The sequence below is a fragment of the Canis lupus genome, chromosome 6 (genome assembly GCF_011100685.1).
Source record: "Canis lupus familiaris isolate Mischka breed German Shepherd chromosome 6, alternate assembly UU_Cfam_GSD_1.0, whole genome shotgun sequence".
Taxonomy (NCBI): domain Eukaryota; kingdom Metazoa; phylum Chordata; class Mammalia; order Carnivora; family Canidae; genus Canis; species Canis lupus.
In genome coordinates, this window is record NC_049227.1 from 55,068,310 (window position 1) to 55,086,643 (window position 18,334).

At 47.3% G+C, this 18,334-nt stretch overlaps 2 long non-coding RNA genes across 2 annotated transcripts in view; one reads left to right on the top strand and one right to left on the bottom strand.

Moving 5' to 3' along the window:
• LOC111096385 overlaps nucleotides 1-6,637 on the top strand; it is a 58,785-nt gene extending 52,148 nt beyond the window's left edge. Inside the window, exons 4-5 of the long non-coding RNA XR_005361194.1 lie at nucleotides 4,046-4,220; nucleotides 4,862-6,637. This is a non-coding gene — a long non-coding RNA (uncharacterized LOC111096385). The remainder of the gene's footprint in view (nucleotides 1-4,045; nucleotides 4,221-4,861) is intronic.
• A 4,562-nt stretch (nucleotides 6,638-11,199) lies between these two features.
• Nucleotides 11,200-12,808, bottom strand: LOC100685030. The gene is made up of 2 exons (XR_005361192.1): nucleotides 12,474-12,808; nucleotides 11,200-11,755 (listed from the first exon to the last, which is right to left on the bottom strand). It is a non-coding gene; the product is annotated as an uncharacterized LOC100685030 (long non-coding RNA).
• Between the last annotated feature and the right edge of the window lie 5,526 nt (nucleotides 12,809-18,334).

Below are 18,334 nucleotides of genomic sequence, written 5' to 3' on the forward strand. Positions count from 1 at the left end.
ACGAGAAACAGAAAATCCAGGCCAGTTCATGAAGGGCTTCACTAGATACCCTGGCGTGAGCCGAGACTAGAATGCATTAGTGTCACAGCTCCAATCAGGGAACTCTGCAAAGAGAAGGTGGTAAGTGGTTTGGCTGCCTGGTCAGGGCCCTGGAAGGAACAAGGCCAGAAGATCAGGGGTGAGGTGACACAGGAGAAGAGTACCTTGTCATCCAGTTTGTGAAGAGAGACAAATGGCTTTAGGTACGACTATACTGTGAGTCCTGAGCTATGGTAAGTGGTTTGGCTGCCCGGTCAGGCCCTGGAAGGAGCAAGACCAGAAGATCAGGGTTGAGGTCATACAGAAGAGTATACAGAGGGGCCTGAAGTGTAGAAATTGTTATACCTGAGTGCCCAGCAGAGAATCTACTATAGAATCAGACTCAACAACCAGGGAAACAGGATGATTTGACACTTAGATATCGAGCGGCCTGCTCTCAATCACCCCAGTGCTGACATCATGGGTCTGTGAATAGAGTTGCCATGGTGGCAGAAATGGGGACAATGCATATACCCAACAAGGCAGAGTGATTGCCTCTGATCGTCATGAGGAGGTAGGACTGCTGCTGCATCGTGGGGATGGGGAGGAACAGGTTTGGAACTCAGGGGGTCCTGTGGGGTATGTCTCGGTGCCCAGCTCTCGTTGTAGATGGGCAAGATAGCAACCACACCTGATAAGGGCTTGGTAACCGGGGGTCCAGACCCTCCAGGGTTAAAAGTCTATGTCACCTCAGCAAGCAGGGCATCCAGACCAGCACAAGTGCAGGCAGAGAGTGAGGGGAATCCGGGAGTGGGAGACGAGATGGGGGAGATGGTGAAATTCAATCCAGCCTCGGGCTCAGCTGCATTGGTGGGGGCACCTGCCTTCTGATGTGTTTCTTCGAATAGTCCCATACCTGCAACTCCCTTTGGAAGGCTGTGGGCCGATGATTAGATGGTTTTGCCTACAAGCCCGGAGCCCAGAAGGGCCTCGCTGTTTCCATTTCCTCGGGGTACCCATTAGCCGGGGACTCAGACTTAGTGAGTGGAACACTCAGCACCACCTCAATAGAGACAAGCTCACAAGTCACGCCCTTGGGACACTTCTGAAATCTCGCAGCCTTGGCTCTCTCCAGCTCCCTGCTTGCTTCCCCCTACTCTCGCACCAGTTTCTTCCAAGGGCTGACCTTTCTAATCACTTGCACTAGCACCTTTTTCTCAGGATCTGCTTCTAGGTAATCTTTCACCCCTTAGATAATGGGTAATGACAGGTCATGTTCATTGAACATTAACCACGCACTGGGCATGATGGTAAGAGCTTTTAGCGCCCTGGGCCACTTAATCCTCCTAGCAGGTGAAGGGTGCACAATTATAAACTCTCAGCAGCAAAGCTTAGCACTTAGGGGCACGGGCCCTGGTGGTGGTCAAATCTGGGGTTGAATTTTGGTTGTGCCAATGACCAGCTGCGTGACCGTGGGCAAGTCACTTTCCTCACCTATAAAAGGGGGAGAAGGGTAGAGTCTGCTTTCTAGGTTGGTTATGAAAATTCGATGAGTTGATGCAAGGAAAGCATTGGAAAGTGCTACGTAGGTATTTGTTAAATGAACAACTATTTCACACAGGGGGCAGTCAAGACTTACAAAGACTAATTAACTTGCTCAGGTTCACCCAGTGAAAGCAGCACAGTCAGGATTCACACCCAGATCTGTATGATTTCAAAACCTTCTGTCTTAAGTACAACTCCACGCCACCTCTGGGCAGGCCCACAACCTCTTCCTCTGCCTGCATATAATTCAGAAGGCCCACTGTCTCCCCAGGGCTCCCCGACCATCCCTGGCTTGTCTTTGTTGGGAGGCAACAGGAGGAAGCAGGGGGTCCCTGCAGCCCCCGCCCCCCCAGGTTGAGGCTGGCTCTCCCTCACTACGGATATCGCTTTGCCTTGCAGGGGCTGCCCTGTGTTCATTCTCAAGGGGATCTCACCACAGAACTACATGTTCTTCATGTCCTCTCCCCCCACACTCTTGCCAAAAAACAACGACAACAAAAACCCAGCAGCGAGTCTTTCTTTTGTTCCTGAAGCAATAGCTTATGAGTACTTCTTGTAATCAAAAAATCCTTTCTCTGTTTCTCCAGTTGCAAAGGTAAATGAGATAATAATCTAAAACATATGGAAACATGGAAGGAGGGAGGGAAAACTCTCACTTGCCACCCATGAGGCTTTCTGGGGCCACTTCACCCACCCAGCCTTGACTCACAGGGGACGTCACTGGTCTCCTTGCGGGCCCAGGGATGACACACCTGGCAGGCCTGGCGAATGTCCTTATAAGGCAGCTGCTGTACTGGGCGCTGGCTGCTTCCCTGGCCCGCGTTTCAGTAGGCTATGAGGCAACAGCCGGGGACAGGGATGGGCAGGGAAGAGCTTGTTCCTAATTCTCTGAAGCCCCACTCAGGCTCCCCTAACTTCCTTTTCTCTGTTGGTTTGAGTGTGAGAAATCAAACTCCAGGAGAACCTTGGGGGTGAGGCCACTTACTTCCATGCAACACACTCAGGAACACGCATTGGCCAGCTGCTGGGCGCCGGCATTGAATCCCACGGGGTCTCTACTTACAGAAAGGGAGGAGGTCCGGTTGCAGCGCTGAGCTTCAGGCTGCCCAGGATCTGACATTATTGCTTCTTTTTTATTTCCCTGAGGCACTCAAGGTCCATCCAGGTGCCAAGACTTGGGAAGGGGAGGGTAGAATGGAGAAGGTACATTGAACATATATGTCCTATGCACCAGGCACAGCGCTTCCCACACATTTCCTCATCTAATCCTTGAGGTGACCCATGAAGTAGGTGTTTGGGGTTATAGTGGAAAGTTTCCCTAAAATGTCTCCTCTGGTTTTTCTTGCTTTTCTCTAGATCCCAGAGTCAGCCAGGAGGAGACTCTGTGGATTGTTTACATTTTCATCTCAGAGGGTGATTTCTATTTCAACCTTAGTGCTTACAGCTCAGATCAGTCACCATGGTTTCCCTCCAGCTTAGAAACCCAAATAAACCACCACAGCCAATGGCAGATGCTTGATCCCACTGCCTCCCCAGCTGGTCACAGTCTCCAGGAATCCTGGAGCCCAAAGTCCTTGCTGATCTCTGGCTCTACCACCCACCTTGCCCCACCATGAGAGGAGATGCCCCCACACCCCCAACCCCTCCACCTTCTACAGCTTAGTCCCTGGGCTCGAAGTTCACATCCCACAACGGCTCCATCAGTCCGACTGCTCGGGATCCAGCTCCTTTCCTGGATAAAAGACCCAAGTTCAAGTCAATGCCAGGGGATTTCCTAGAGCTTCACCTTGTTTGGAGAAGAGATGTCGCAGACACAACCGTCTTTATGACCCAGACTAGATGAATTCCTCCAGTGGTGTGTCCTCGTTCACAACTCATGGGACATGTTTCTTTCTTGGACGGCCCAGAGAAAATTCCGCTGGGAGAACTGGAAGCAATTCTAGATGGCTTCTGAGATGTCAGTAGCCCTTCCCTCTGCAAGTTCCCCCGTCCTTGTGTCACCCAATCTTCTTGTCCCCCCCACCTTGGCCACGTTGGTCTTGCTGCTCCTTAACCACATGTGTCTAGGTTGCCAGAAAAAAATACAGGATTCTCAGTTAAATTTAAATTTCAGGTACACAATGAATTATTTTTTAAGTCTAACTATGTCTCAAATTACTTGTTTATCTGAAATTTAAATTTAATAGGTGCTCAATTTTTCTTTTACTTCTTTATATTATCATTTTTGCTAAACCTGGTGAAAATGTCCAGCTCACTCCTGTCACTGGGACATTCTGCTGTGGGACAGGGGCAGGACTCCCTCCTCACTGGACTCTGGTCTCTGCCCAAGCACCTTTTCTTCAGGGAGGACTTCCTTGATCCTACAACTCAAAGAGTAGCCCCCATCCCTCCTCCATCCCACCTCCCCTAGCCCTGTTTTCCTCACAGCCTTATCCCTTCTGACTTTACCTTGGACATTTGTTTGTGTTTGTTTCTTGGCTAGCATGAGCATGTCATGAAGTCAGGGGTTCTCGTACGTTTTATTCACTGCCACTTCCCCGGCATCTAGTACAGAGCTCAGCACCAGTCGCCCGAAACCACTTGTTGCACAACATGGACTGTTCGCATGATTTAAAGGGAAGAATTTTGAGTTTCCAGGTCATCCCAAGAGAGAGAAGGTAAGAGAAGGAGGCCCTGAGATAAGGGGGAGAAAGAGAATGGGAGCAGAGAAAGGGGATGGAGCACCAGGGGATGAATTAAGAGGCAGGTGGGTTCGGACACGTGTAAGAGTCCACGCAGGCTGCACAATTGCATTCGCATGGGGCAGGGAGAGGGGAGCAGTACGGTTCAGGGTTTCAGAACTTGGGCTGTTAACACGGAGACTCAAAATTTGAGTCGGCTCCACCAACTGTGGTAAGATTCGAAGCATTGAATGAAACTCTCGGCCTCGGTTTCCCTATCGGTTGGATGGTAATAGCAGTGTCACCTACACATAGCAAGCCAAGTGTGCCATGGGCACTGGGGCCAGGGTCTCTCTGCTGCCAGCCTCACCTCGGGAGGACTCTAATCCAGCCCTGGTGCCGGGATGTCACCGGGGGCTTGGAGGTTTCTAGGAAATGGTTGATGCGGCTAGTGTTAAATCTGGGGTGCCAAGGGCCTGTGTCACTGAGCACACGGGACAGGGTGCGGCTGAGACTGCAGAAGCCAGTCTGGCCTTGACTCGTGCTGTCTCTGTGACCCTGTGCATCCTTTAGCCTTCCAGCCTCACATTCTTCCTGTGGAAAATGGGATGATATTTCCTGATCTGTCTTCCTTGCAGGTTTGGATGACCAGAAAATGAAAGACGAGTGACGAAGAGCTTTGGCGACCCTAAATGACAAGATAAAGCCCAGAATTGCCATGATGTCATCGGCATTGTCTGCCGGGGCGGGTTGGGGTGGGGGGCGTCCAGACCGGCTGACTGTGGATCACTGGCTCCAGGAAGGGGGTGCCCGTGGACATCTTGGTGTCACCCACACCCTGCAGCTCATAGACACACGCCCTCTTCCTGGCGCCAGGACGAACCCCACTCAGAGATGTATCCCCAGGGGGATAAAATGACACAAGGGCCTCATGGCAGGGAGTTGCACGACCGCGTCCCCAGGCCGGGCCAGCCGGTGTCTGTCTGCCAGATGTGCAAAGGCAGGAAATTAGCCCAAACTCTGACTAAACATCTCTACTCTTGGCCGTATTAGTAATTGGCTACGGTTTTCTAGGATTGGACACATACGTGAAAAGTCCCATAGTCCCCGACACCAATGACACAGACAGTAGGCTCCAGCCCCACTCCTATCACAGGCTCAGCGTTTCTGGGTGCTTCTCGGGTGGCAGCACTGGCCAGGGCCCAAAGGATGCAGCCTGACGCGGACGGGCAGGGCCAGGATGCACCGGCGCCCGCGGCCTCACTCTGGGGCCCGGCCCAGCCTGAGAAGCCCAATCACCCCTGAGAAAGAATTTTCTTTTCTCTCACTTGGTAGGTAGCTCATGGGTCAGAGTTGTCCTCAGACAGCAGCAGCCAGGGCCCCTGCCTCAGGTCCTGCAACTTCATGCATTTATGAGACAAATATTAAACAAATGGCTAATATACGCTCTACATTAGATGCTAGGAAGACGGTAGTGAACGAAACAGAATTTGAATTTCCCTTTCTTCGTGGAACTTGCATGGGCGGGGAGGGGACAGACAAGAAGCAATCAATAACTAGCCTGTGAGGTGTGTTAGCAGGTGATAGATGGTGTGGACACGAGCAGGATGGGCGGGGAGTGAGGGCAGGCTCGCGGGAAGGTCCCACCTGCAATGACAGCAGGTGAGCGTCAGGAGAGGAGCATTCTAGGCACGGGGAGCAGCCGGGGCAAAGACTGATGCCCTGGCCTCCGCCGGTGTGTTCAGGAAACATAGGGACCAGTGGAGGCCAGCGAGGCAGGGAAGTGGTAATTAGGAAGGCCCGTGGGCCGGTGCGGAGCAGTCCTGGCAGGTAATCACAGGAGGACAGCGGCTCCAAACCGGCTGGTAGCTAGGGCTGGCTTGGGTTTGGGGCTCCCTGAGGCCTTTGTAGTTTCAAGATGCCTTCTTTAAGAAAAAAATAAAATTACAAATATGAAATTGAAGCCCAGGGTTTTGGAAATGCAAGCAAGGGGCCTTGAAGCCGAACTTCCGTAGCTTCCTGCTGGTGGAGCAGAGGATCTGGGGCCTGGGCTTGGGATCGCCCCAGAGTACCCCACTCACCCCAAGGCAGCATCCCTCCTTCCCTCCTTCCCTCCCTCCTACAGTGCTGCCCTCCTGCGACTTTCTTCCTGTTCCAGACTTACTGGACTTCCATCTCAGCCGGGGGTTGCCCAGATAGAAGTAGAAACAGAGAGGAGTTGAGTCCACAGTGTGTCCCAGCCTGGCCAGCCCACAGGGACCACCAACCCCGACAGTGAGGGGAGGCACCTAAGTCCCTCCTCGGAGGGGAAAGACAGGAATAATTTCTCCAAAGGGAGCACTTCTCTGATTTTAGTGGTTCTGCTCCCATTCAGGAAGACAGATTAGGAGGGCAAGGCACACACCATGAAAGGAGGGGAGGAGTTGTGACCTTCTGGGAGGGGGTGGAGGGGGGAGAGGGAGGTGGTGGGGAGGGGCTGGCCTCACTAACAGGAGTGTGGGCCTCTTGAGCTGCTGGGTGGGCCCCACCCTCGGGGGTCCAGACTCTGCTTTGGAAACCTGGAAGGGGTTGGCAGACAGGAGGGCCGCAGGCCAGGAGAGAGAAGGCAGGGGTTGTGCAGCATCCCTTACTAGCTCAGCCGCGGACAGGAGGACAGGAGCCAAGACGTGCGGAGAAGCAGCCCTTCCTTCCTCTACACCATGTGGCTGCTGAGGGGCCTCGCATGCCTGCCTTTCTTCCCTTCTTTCTTGTTTCTTCTCTTCCTCCCTCTCTCTTTTCTTGATCACTCTTTTCTCTCCCTCTCTTTTGCTCTTGAGAAAGGATGCCATCTAAAAATAGCCAGTGTGTGTACATTCTCTCCAATTAAAAAAAAAAATCGTAATGAAAAAAAAAGTTGCCAGCTGCTTTCTCTGTCGAAGAGGAGACATTTAAACAAGTTTGGGTGTAAGGTGGGAATTCTGATACATTTGTTTGAGTGGCATTCTTGTAATACAATCCTTCACCTTCTGGCATGAATCAGTCAACCAGAAATCCTTCATAGGGCAGCCCGGGTGGCTCAGTGGTTTAGCGCCGCCTTCGGCCCAAGGTGTGATCCTGGAGACCAGGGATCAAGTCCCGCATCGGCCCCCCTGCATGGAGCCTGCTTCTCCCTCTGCCTGTGTCTCTGCCTCTCTCTGTGTGTCTCTTGTGGATAAATAAATAAAATCTTTTTAAAAAAAATCCTTTATAGCACACCTGCTGTATGCAAGGTTTTATTCTTGGTCCCTTGGGGGGAGGGACCCAAGGCCCTTGAATCCAAAGTCTGACTCCTCAAGGAGTTTTTGGTCAGGTTATGCAGTTAACCCTTACGACTGTAGGAAGGGTGTTGGTGAGAATGGCATGGGTCCTCGGGCTGTTCTCTGGAGCTCCTTCTCTTATTTTATATGTGTTCCCTGGACTCTTGCACCGACACCCAGAACAACAGCCACCTCCTAGTAAGCTTTCAACGCCCAATCTTGGTCTCTAGCCTGACTTTCCAAAGTTAGTTCCCGGGCTACAGAGAAACGCAGCCGACTCCGAGCCATCCCCTCCCCACGCACCTGTCCGGGTGGCCTGCCGGGCACACACCCATCCGACACGCGCGGCTCCAGCCTCGGTAGGGGCCTGCATGCTCACCATCTTCCACATCGCAGGTCCAAACAATGGGAAATGCAACTTGTTTTTCAAATAACATATGACATTGAACACCGACAGAAAAAGCCAATGAGGAGGGATTTTTTTTTTTTTTTTTTTTTTTGGTAGACCTGTTCCTTATAGGCATACACTGATAACATCCGTCGTATAAAGCCGAGCACTCATTTCACATTCACGGTCGGCGATGCATCTGTCGTTTCAGATCAGTCTCGGTATCCAATTTATTCCTGCACTGGTTTCTGTCACTCAGTGTTGAGGAAGTTCGATTCACAGAGATAAGTAATGACACTAGCAACAGCTTTACTTTACTTTTTACTTTCACACAGCTTGCCTTGAGATCTCGGGATGCTCTGAATTCAACAGAGCCAAGATCTTGAATGTGGAGCAGAAAATATTGAGTCTAATGCTGAATCATTAACTGTATCTAACTGCTTTCATTGCTTGTGTTAAGGGTAAAAAGTCCCATAAAAAGTAGTTCAGGTTTAGGTCAGGTGCTCGGGCCAGTTTTTCTTACCTGCACAGCTAAGGAATTATGGAGAAGGGAGTCAAGGTGACCACCTACATTTTGTCAGCCTGCCTTTGATTACTCAGTTTACCATGACAACGCATTAATGAGAGAGGGCATGCACAGACCTTAATTTTAAGAAATCACCCCCACAGAGCTACAGTCTTTCTACTCACTGATGACTTTATTGACTATTCAAAATCATGAATCAAATTAGCAGAAAAGATAAGTTCTTCTGGGTGTATTAAAGAGCACTTGTCTGGCAGCATGAATTAATGCATTGGTGGTCTCCAACGTGTAGACATTTGATACAGAGCACATGTGATTATATTGATGTAAAATTGCAGTTGCTTTTTTTGATGATTTAAGGTACATATTTTGGGGGCACCTGGTGGCTCAGTCGCTTGAGCATCTGACCCTTGCTTTCTGCTCAGGTTATGACCTCAGGGGTGATGAGATTGAGCCCCACTAGGGCTCTGCTGCTCAGCTGGGAGTCAGAGGAGTCTCTCCCTCTGCTCCTTTCCCCACTCACACATGTGCACACACATTCTCTCTCTCTCTCCCTTTCTCAAATAAATAAATACACCTAAAAAAAGACTTTAAGGTACATATTTTGGGTAGCTTTAAAAATATGTATTTTTTAAAGATTTTATTTATATATTCATGAGAGACACACAGAGAGAGGCAGAGACATAGACAGAGAGAGAAGCAGGCTCCATGCAGGGAGCCTGATGCAGGACTTGATCCCCAGACCCCAGGATTACACCCTGAGCCAAAGGCAGAGGCTCAACCGCTGAGCCACCCAGGTGTCCCCAAAAAGACATTTTAAAATAGAAAATCCACAGATACAGTCCAGAAGCCAAAAAGTAAAGAAGAATGTTTACAGAAAAGCTCCCTCCACTTGATCCCCAACAGTGTTTTCCTTCACTGCTCTGTTTCTTGAATCCTACGGATATTCTGTACGCGTGTGTGGGCAAATGTGCATGTACACGTGTGTCTTAGCTTGGTCTAACCCCAGAAACAGACTTGATACAAGGATTTAAACGCAGCTGTTAAAAATTTAAATAAATAAATAAATAAATAAATGCAGCTGTTTCTCTGGGAGGAGCTCCTGCGAAACCCCTGAAAGAGCCAGGGAGGGGACGTTGGAAAGGGAGACCGGCCAGCGAGGGGGGAGATGGAATAAACTGCACCGTAAGCTCAGCCCCACTGGGGAGCTCTGGGCACATGGCTAACACTCTTTTCCCGGGGGAATGAAGCGGGGGCGGCGGGAGGCGGGGGCCGTGGGGTGTGGGCAACCAGCACAGTGACATCAGGCCATCAGAGACAGAGCTCAAGGAAACGCCAAGGGCTGGCACCCTGGAGAGTGCAGGTGTGCCCTGACACGTTAAGGAGCAGGGGGTATAGGCGAGGCACCAACATTCTTCCACAACCATTTGAATGAAATCTGAACCAGATCCTTGCAGTGCTGTGGTCTGGCTCTGAGTGCCAGGTTCCCACAGAGCCCAGGCTGAAGGTCACTGGCATTCGGAGCCCAGGCTGAAGGTCACTGGCATTCGCTGGCACCGTGAACAAAGCCCACCTGGGCCTGGCTCCTGGGAACTAATTCCGGGTCCCTTCCCACCTTGGTCTCAGTCAAGTCAACAGTAATGAATGGTCTGTGCCGGAGGACTTCCCAGACATTGCAGGCAGAGCACATACCCTGGCCTTTGCCCAGAATGTTCTCTCAATCTGGGGACAGCTTTTCCCTTCCTCTAACCTGCCTCATGCTACTTGTTCTCCCAGGTTCAGGTGAGTGGACGGATAAACTTACCTTTCAGAGTAGTAGAAGGCTCACCGAGATGACCTAAATAGCGTTTAGCAGGTGTGTGACCGAGACCACACTCAGGAGGCATTATCTGCCTGCGTGTCCATCTCCCCATCTAATGGCTCTGGGGGACCTTCTGCTTCACCCCCGGGCTACACTGGGATTCTGCTTCACTCACTGTCCTAGTGCCCTGGGCTCACCTATGGGACCGTCCTCTTGCCTGTCTGTCTCCAACTATGTCAGGAGCTTCTCCGAGGCAGGAAACAGGCTTTGCTCACCTCTGAACCCCCACTGCCCGCATAGGGCCAGGTGCATAGTATGGCTCAGTGAACGCTTCGGAATAGAATTGAACCGAGAGTACCACACAGTAACCCCTTTTTGCATTATTTGTAGGAATTCTGAAGAAGGAGAAATGTCCGCACACAGGGTGGCCCGTGAAGGTTTGCTAGGTGGGCCTCGTAGAAGACACGCACACATAAAGATTGTTGCCTCATTCTTACGGGGAACTTGGACCCGTTCTTTCCTTGTATACAAGATTGTTTCTGCTTTTTTTCTTTTTCTTATTTGTTTAATCAAGAGTCACTCACTCCATTAATATTTTCTGAGTCTCTACTACTCTAGGGGATGGGGATACAGCCATGCATATGTCCGAAGGAGACTGTGTCTCAAAGAGCTTGCATTCCCTTGGAAGGTGTAGAATGGTATAGAATGGGTCTTATAAATGGTGTTGTTTTTAATTTTGATTTCCACATGGTCAGTGATATTATACATAACTACAACTGAGTTTTGAATGTTGATCTTGTATCCTGCAGCCTAGCTAAACTAAGAGGTTTTTGTTGGTTTGTTTTTAGATTCCTCAGAATTTTCTACATTATTCACTGTTATCTGGAAATCAAGATAGTCTTATTTGTTCCTTTCTGATCTGAATGTTATTATGGGTGGATTACTAACTGTGAGAAGCATTCAGGCAAAAAAAAAAAAAAAAAACCAAAAAACCAAAAACTATATTTATTCCAAAATATTCTGTTTTCTCACTCACTTCTTGATTACTTCCCCACATCCACTGGGTGTTCAGGGAACACAGGCTCATTCTTATGTTAGATCAAGCAAGTATTATTAGTAAAAGCATCTGGAAGTAATAAGATAATGCATTATAAAGCCAAAGAGGGAGGATTTGGGGACTTTTTACATCATGCTTCCTCCATGAGCAAGGGTCACTGAAGGGTGATTCCGGGTATGGTTTGTTCCCTTAGGTGAGGGCCACCCAGGCTTCGGGGCAGGATTTCTCAAAGCCTACCCGGGGAGATAAGCAACCCTTCTTCCAGGACTGGCCGAGGTCTCATCCTCCTGAACGTGGGCTAGGAGCAGTGACTGGCCTCTGGTCTGAGGACAGGGCCAAGGGTGGTCTTCGGAAATCTTAGGAGGGTCTCTTCTCACCTGGGATCCAGATGGGTGTCCAGGAGCACGTTTGGGGCTCCTCTGTTTCCTCTGCCTCTGAGCTGAGACGCCCCTCCCACAGGAGCCTGCACCGTGTGGATTTAGCTGTGGCTGAAGAGAAGGAAAGCAGGATAGTGCCCTTGTTCTCAGTGGTAACGAATCTGGGCAGTGCAAGGACAACTGTGTCCTCGATGCCACCAGGAAACCGGGGCAAGGGCTGGACGTACAGACCCCAGAATCGTCCACAAAGATGCACAAGCAATGTCATGTGAGCAAAGAGAGTCTGTACAGTGAAATCTTTGTTGGAGTTTTGTCATCACAGTGCTATTTACTTCTCTGATAAAGGGCTGGGCAATCCATGGCTGGAATATACTAAACTACTCCATGTGCCACGCTTAATCAACACGCTTAAGAGTGGATGTGTTTGAGGAGGCTAAAATAAAGCGAGTCCTCAGCACATGCTTGGCTGTGGGAGTTATTTAACCTGGGATAGTAAGATATTTTCATTCACTTTCTGGAAAGTAAGAGATGAAAATACATTTTTTTAAAAGCTAAGTTTATCCTGAAAATGGTAAGTTGGAAGAAAATTTAACGGAAAAATTTAGTTAATAGAGAGTACTAAATTCTTACTGTTTCTGTGGTCTAGACCACATCATACACAACAGCTCTTAGAGCAGTGCTATAACAATACTGTTTTAATAGCTCTAAAAGTGACCCACTCAGGGGAGTAGCCAAGGGAGTTTCATCTCTGAGATCCAGATCCTGGCAGTATGAGAATTTTCAAACCAAACGAAACAGGTGCTTAATCTCCATCATGTGCAAGACTCACCTCCTTATACTCCATGTGGATTCTGATTCCTTCTAGTCTTCCACTTGTCTGGTGTCCATAGCACATTAACTCCCTCTCACAGCTCTCCCCAGTACTGACCCTTGGATGTCAAGTGGAAACTCCCATCTCTAGGATAGCTTCTCTGGGTTAGGAGACACTAGGACAAGATATGGAAACTCCAAATATCTTGGCAGTCTTCTCTCCATCCTAGGCTCTTCCTTAGCCTAGCCTGACCTGCCCAGGATTGCTGCACTCTCTTCTCCTTGTCCTAGAAGTCTCTGACCCATTGAGAAGTGTACCCGCCCCTGCCTCTCAACTTTGCAACTTTTGTCATCTCTTGTCTTCTGGCTTCTTAGTTTCACTGAGCCCTTCTATGAACCAACAGGGCATGGTTGCCTATGATGTCACCAGTGTGCTTCTGAGGTGAGAAGTGACTGTAGCTGCCCTCTGAATCTCAGCTTGAGGGATCACAGATGATCTGAATCTGCCAACATCTCCCTTTGGACCTCAGGATAAAGAACAGTGGCCCATGGGAGGTTTGATTAGCATCGAACCCTTAGTATCACTTTTCATGGGCCTTGCCTTCTACCCTTTCTAGCTAGGACTGCTTCTGTAGAAGGGTGGAGTTTTCATCTTGAATTGCAAAAGGGCATTTACAGGTGAGCTGGTTATAGTAGTAGGCATCTAATGTGGAAGAAAGCTCATGTTCAGCAAAGTATCTGAAGTTGCATCACTTTCTTTTATTGGGGCTTATGAACCTCCTTCATTCATAAAAGTTGGCCATGGTTACTCTTTTCAATTTCAAAAATTCTGAAGAAGGACTTAACTTGAATATCTCTAGAAAGATTACCTCAGTCAAAACTAATGAAAATGTGCCCAGAAGGCTATCTTGGCTTCTGAAAGAGATGATTCTCTCCTCAATGTCTACTACAAAACCCTTACTGTTTTACTTGAGGCCCTCATTCAATAGGATTTTTGAATCCAGTGGCTAGTGACTATATGAATTCATTGATTTGGTTCAATGATTCTAGAATGACTCTTCTCTTAACCTTTGCATATTATATCTCATTGAAGAAAGAGATGCTCTTATTTACATGCTCATTTATTCCTTTAGTTGCGCAACAAACATTTATTGGCTTTCTCCTATGCAACTAAAATAGTGCTAGGTACTATGAATAATAGATCACTACCTCAGCCATCAAGAGGTTCACCTTCTATTTTTGGAGCCAGGTAAAGGCACAGGTTTTACCTTGTGCCTAGTGTCTCAACCAAAATGTGACAGGTTACAGGTGCCAGAGGGAAGTAAGCAGTGGGTGCTATGGGAGAAGGCCCCAATTCAAAAGGATTACATTCTAGGCTAAGTAGTACTAAAATCAAGTTTTGACAAGTAAGTAGGAATTGGCCCTGAAGATTAAGGTGGAGGAGAGCTTTAAGGCAAAGGAAAAATTTGTGCAAAGGCACAAAGACATATGAGAGCATGGTAGGCTAAGGAGCTTTATAGGTTTAGCCCAGCTGGAGTATAGGATAGATTACAGGAGTGTAGAAAATCAGTTGAGGAAGTGTATTAGAAACCTGTTTCCAGAGAAAAAGACAAATAGGATAGATATATATACACTGTCTGTATATATAAAGATGTAAGGGTTTATGTGTTTATCTCTCCCTGGGTATATATGTATATATTCTGTTGGAGATATACACACACACACATATATGTATATACATATATATAAAGAGACTTAGGATATGAAATGGCTCATGTGATTATGAGGCTAGCAAGTCTCAAGACGTGATGAGTGAGCTGGCAAGACCCAGTAGAGTAAATGGTTTACTTTCAGTCGGCGTTCAAAGGCTGGAGAGCCAGGAGAACTAGTGGCATAGTCTGTATCCAAAGGCTGTTCCCAGAAAGAGCTGATATTTCAGTTCACGATTGAAGGCAAGAATAAAAGCTGATGTCCTATTCTAAAAGCACTCAGGCAGGAAGGAATTCTCTCTTACCTGGGGGAAGATCAGCCTTTTTGTTCTATTCAGGGCTTCAACTGATTGATGAGGCCCACTCACACTAGGGAGGGCAATCTGTTTTACTCAGTTTACCGATTTAAATGTTAATTGAAAAACACCCTCACAGAAACACCCAGAATAATGTTTGACCAAGTATCTGGGCACTTTATGGCACAAATTGACACATAAAATTAATCATCACAGACACATAGGTGTGAACCAGTGAGAGACCATCTCAAAAGACTGTAGAGTTCTAGAGTCAGCTTTGGTTTACCTTCTTGAAGAGAACCAGGTTTTCTTTCCTGCCAGTTCAAAGGATGGTAGATTGAGAAAATGTTCCATACCCCCTCTTAGAATCTAAATATTTTCTTAAAATTACAATAATGGATATAATTTACTATGCACTTACTCTGTGCTGGTTGCTCAGGAGGCATCTCAATTCTCCCACTAATCCTGTTTCCCGCTAAGTTTACGGTCAAGGCAAGGGATATTCATCAATCAGTTTATGAGAAAACCGAGGCTCTAAGAACTGTATACTCATCAATGCTTACAGTACCCGAACACAGCGGGCATTCAGCAAAGATTTGTTGAATGATGTTAAGCTTCTTGTTAAAGATTATATAACCAGTTGGTGGTGAAGTTAAATTTCAAAACCAGATCATCTAACCCCAGAACCAGTGGACTTTAGGAAAAACCAGCGAGCACAGGCAAGGAAGGAAATATGTGATGTGGAGTTGGGGTAGTCAGACATCTGACGGTTTATCTGACTCCTACATAAGGTAGGCCAACATGACCAAGCTTGCAAAAATTCCGATAATTCCAACAAAGTTTGTCAGCCTCTTGCACAGCTCCTTGAAAGTGACCTTGAGCAATTAAACCACACATTTTGCCAGATATTAGCCCTAGTTCTAGTTGACTCAGAAATTCGACAGCCCCATTCCTGGCATACTTTTGAGCATAATTTTTTCCCTATTATTAATTCATCTCAATGCTTTGATAATAGCTGGAAATATGGGGACAATGTATGTTTTCAGAGCTGTCTGGTTATCCTTTGATTTACAGTGTTCAGTTGGTTGGGGATGGAGGTTGGGGAGGAGGGCTAGTTATTGATTTCACAGAAGTCACATTGTTCCGCCTCAGTGAGATGTTTTTCAAGGGGCTAAGCTTCTCCCTAGTAACTTATTAGCTATATTTGGAAGCGTGTTATGTCTTGGAGGTCACATGATGCCGCTGATGGCCCTCAACGGTGATTCATGGCATAGAAAAGGACCTTAATCACTTTTCCAACTTTCAACCCAAGGGCAACTTTACTCCAAGAGCACTGGACTTGAGCATTCCTGACTGTCTCCCTTCCCTTCCACCTCATTCTACTCCCTTCCAAGGCTGTGGGGAGTCTGTTTTTTCGCTGTCAAAGAAAATATGTGGATTAATTTTAAGAGGGAATTTTGCTATTTCATCTGAGCTTACCAAAGACTTGATAAGGAGATAACAAAAAGGACAATTCAATTATTTTAGGGAATTGGTAAACAGTCAGAAAAGAGGAAAGGTGGGAGTAATTTGAGAAAGAATATTCATCCAGGCAGAGGCCCAGGGAAATTCCCTATTGTCTAAAACCAACATGAGTCATGTTATACAAGAAAGGTCAACGGTCGCTCCGGGCAGGGGCATGTTGAGGGGTAGCCTTGGCCTTTAATCTAAAACTGGAAAGTGAAGCCAGAGCCTATGTTTGGGGTCATATCTGTCTAGGATATCATGTCTGCTGCAGTGTTCCACCTTTAAATCACATCTAGAGGGGATCTCTGTATGGCTCAGCGGTTTAGTGCCTGCCTTTGGCCCAGGGCGCGATCCTGGAGTCCCAGGATCAAATCCCGTATCGGGCTCCCTGCATGGAGCTTGCTTCTCCCTCTGCCTGTGTCTCTGCTTCTCTCTCTGTGTGTGTCTATCATGAATAAATAAATAAAATCTTAAAAAAAAAATAAATCACATCTAGAATATGTTCTTGCCTCTTCTGCCCGCTGCTATCATTACCATATTCAGCAGCATAACCATCACCTTTTCCTTGGTTATTGCAAAAGCCTGCTTCCTGATATCCCCACTTTCCACAAGCCTTGCTCTCCCTCTTCACTCACTCTCCTCCAGTCACCTTGGTGCCATTGCTCTTTCTCTAACCCATTATGCTCTCCATGCCCCAGGCCATTTGCACTTGCTGTTTTCTCTGCCTGGAATGCTCTTCCCCCAAATAATTGCACAACTTGCCCCCTCATCTCCTTTAGGATTCTGCTCAAATACTTCTTCCTTACAAGGTCTTCCCTGACTATGCTCTCTACAGTTGAATTCCTTCTGCCTTCCCTCCCTCCAACTCTTAGTACTCTCTCTCTCTCTTTTAAAGATTTTAGTTATTTATTCATAAGAGAGACAGAGAGAGAGAGGCAGAGACAAAGGCAGAGGGAGAAGCAGGTTCCATGCAGGGAGCCTGAGGCAGGACTCAATCCTGGGACTCCAGGATCACGCCCTGAGCCAAAGGCAGATGCTTAACCACTGAGCCACCCAGGCATCCCAGAACTCTCTTTCTTGATATATTTTTCTCACTAGCATTTGTCATGAGCTAACATACCATATATTTTATTTATTATGTTTTACGAATCCATAGGGTCAGGACTTTTTGGTCTGTTTTTCTCATAGTTGTAGCCCCACTGCTTAAAAAGCATACTTGGTACACACTAAATGCATATTATGTATTTGCTGAATGAAAGCATGAATGAGTGAAGCATTAAATGCAGCTCAAGCCAAGCCTTGAGCTGCATGTGCAGGGTAAAGCAGGCATTTGCCTGCCCTGAAGAAATTCATAATCCATTTGATAGACAGTGCTAAGACAACTGGTAGTTCAGTTGTTTTTGCTGTAAGACACAAAGACTCACTCAAAAATGCTCTCAGAAATTGAAGTTGAGGGACGCCTGGGTGGCTCCTTGCCTTCAGCTCAGGGCATGATCCTGGGGTCCTTGGATTGAATCCTGCATTGGGCTCCCCACAGGGAGCCTGCTTGTCTCTCTGCCTGTGTCTCTGCCTCTCTCTGTGTCTCTCATGAATAAATAAATTTTTAAAAATAGAAAAGAAATTGATTTTATGGATATCTCGTGTTAAACCTGGCCCAAGAAAGGAGCAAGCCATCAGGAGCTGAAAGCAGCACAGGGAACAGTGCCGCCACCATTTCCCTCTATGGTAGTGTTTCTGGCCCATCTCCAAGGTACCTGGTTTGTTCTCCTCACCTGCCAGTTGTGCACCCCATTCCGACTCTCTTGTCCAGGTTCCAAAAGAGTTGTTCAGCCTGCTGTTCACTATCCCCCTGTAGGGTAGAGCCCCCCACATCTCATGGGCCATTGGACCCACCCAAGGGTGAGCTGTCCTTGACCAGGTACCCACTTTTAGAACAATATTATTCTGGTTCCCTGAGAGGGGCCCAGGGTAAGTCACTGAGCCAACTACAGGAAATGAATAGTAAAAGACAGTTTGGAATTCACTGAATTTTTACATGGATTATTTATAATGACAGAAAAATTTAAAGTATAGATAAGAAAAATAGTCTAAAATCCTAGATACTATTAACATCGGGTGTACCCTTTTCTTTGCACATACATATTCTCATCCTTCTTATAAAACACTATATCCAAAAAAATAATAAAAAAAAATAAAACACTATATCCATTCTGCACATTATTTTACATTTTTGTTTTGATCATTTATTAACCTTAACTCACTAATATCATTCCATGTCTTATCTAGAGATACACTGGTATTTAATTATTGAGTAGTGTTTCATTTTGAGGGTATATTATAATTTATTCAACCAATTCCCTATTCTTGGT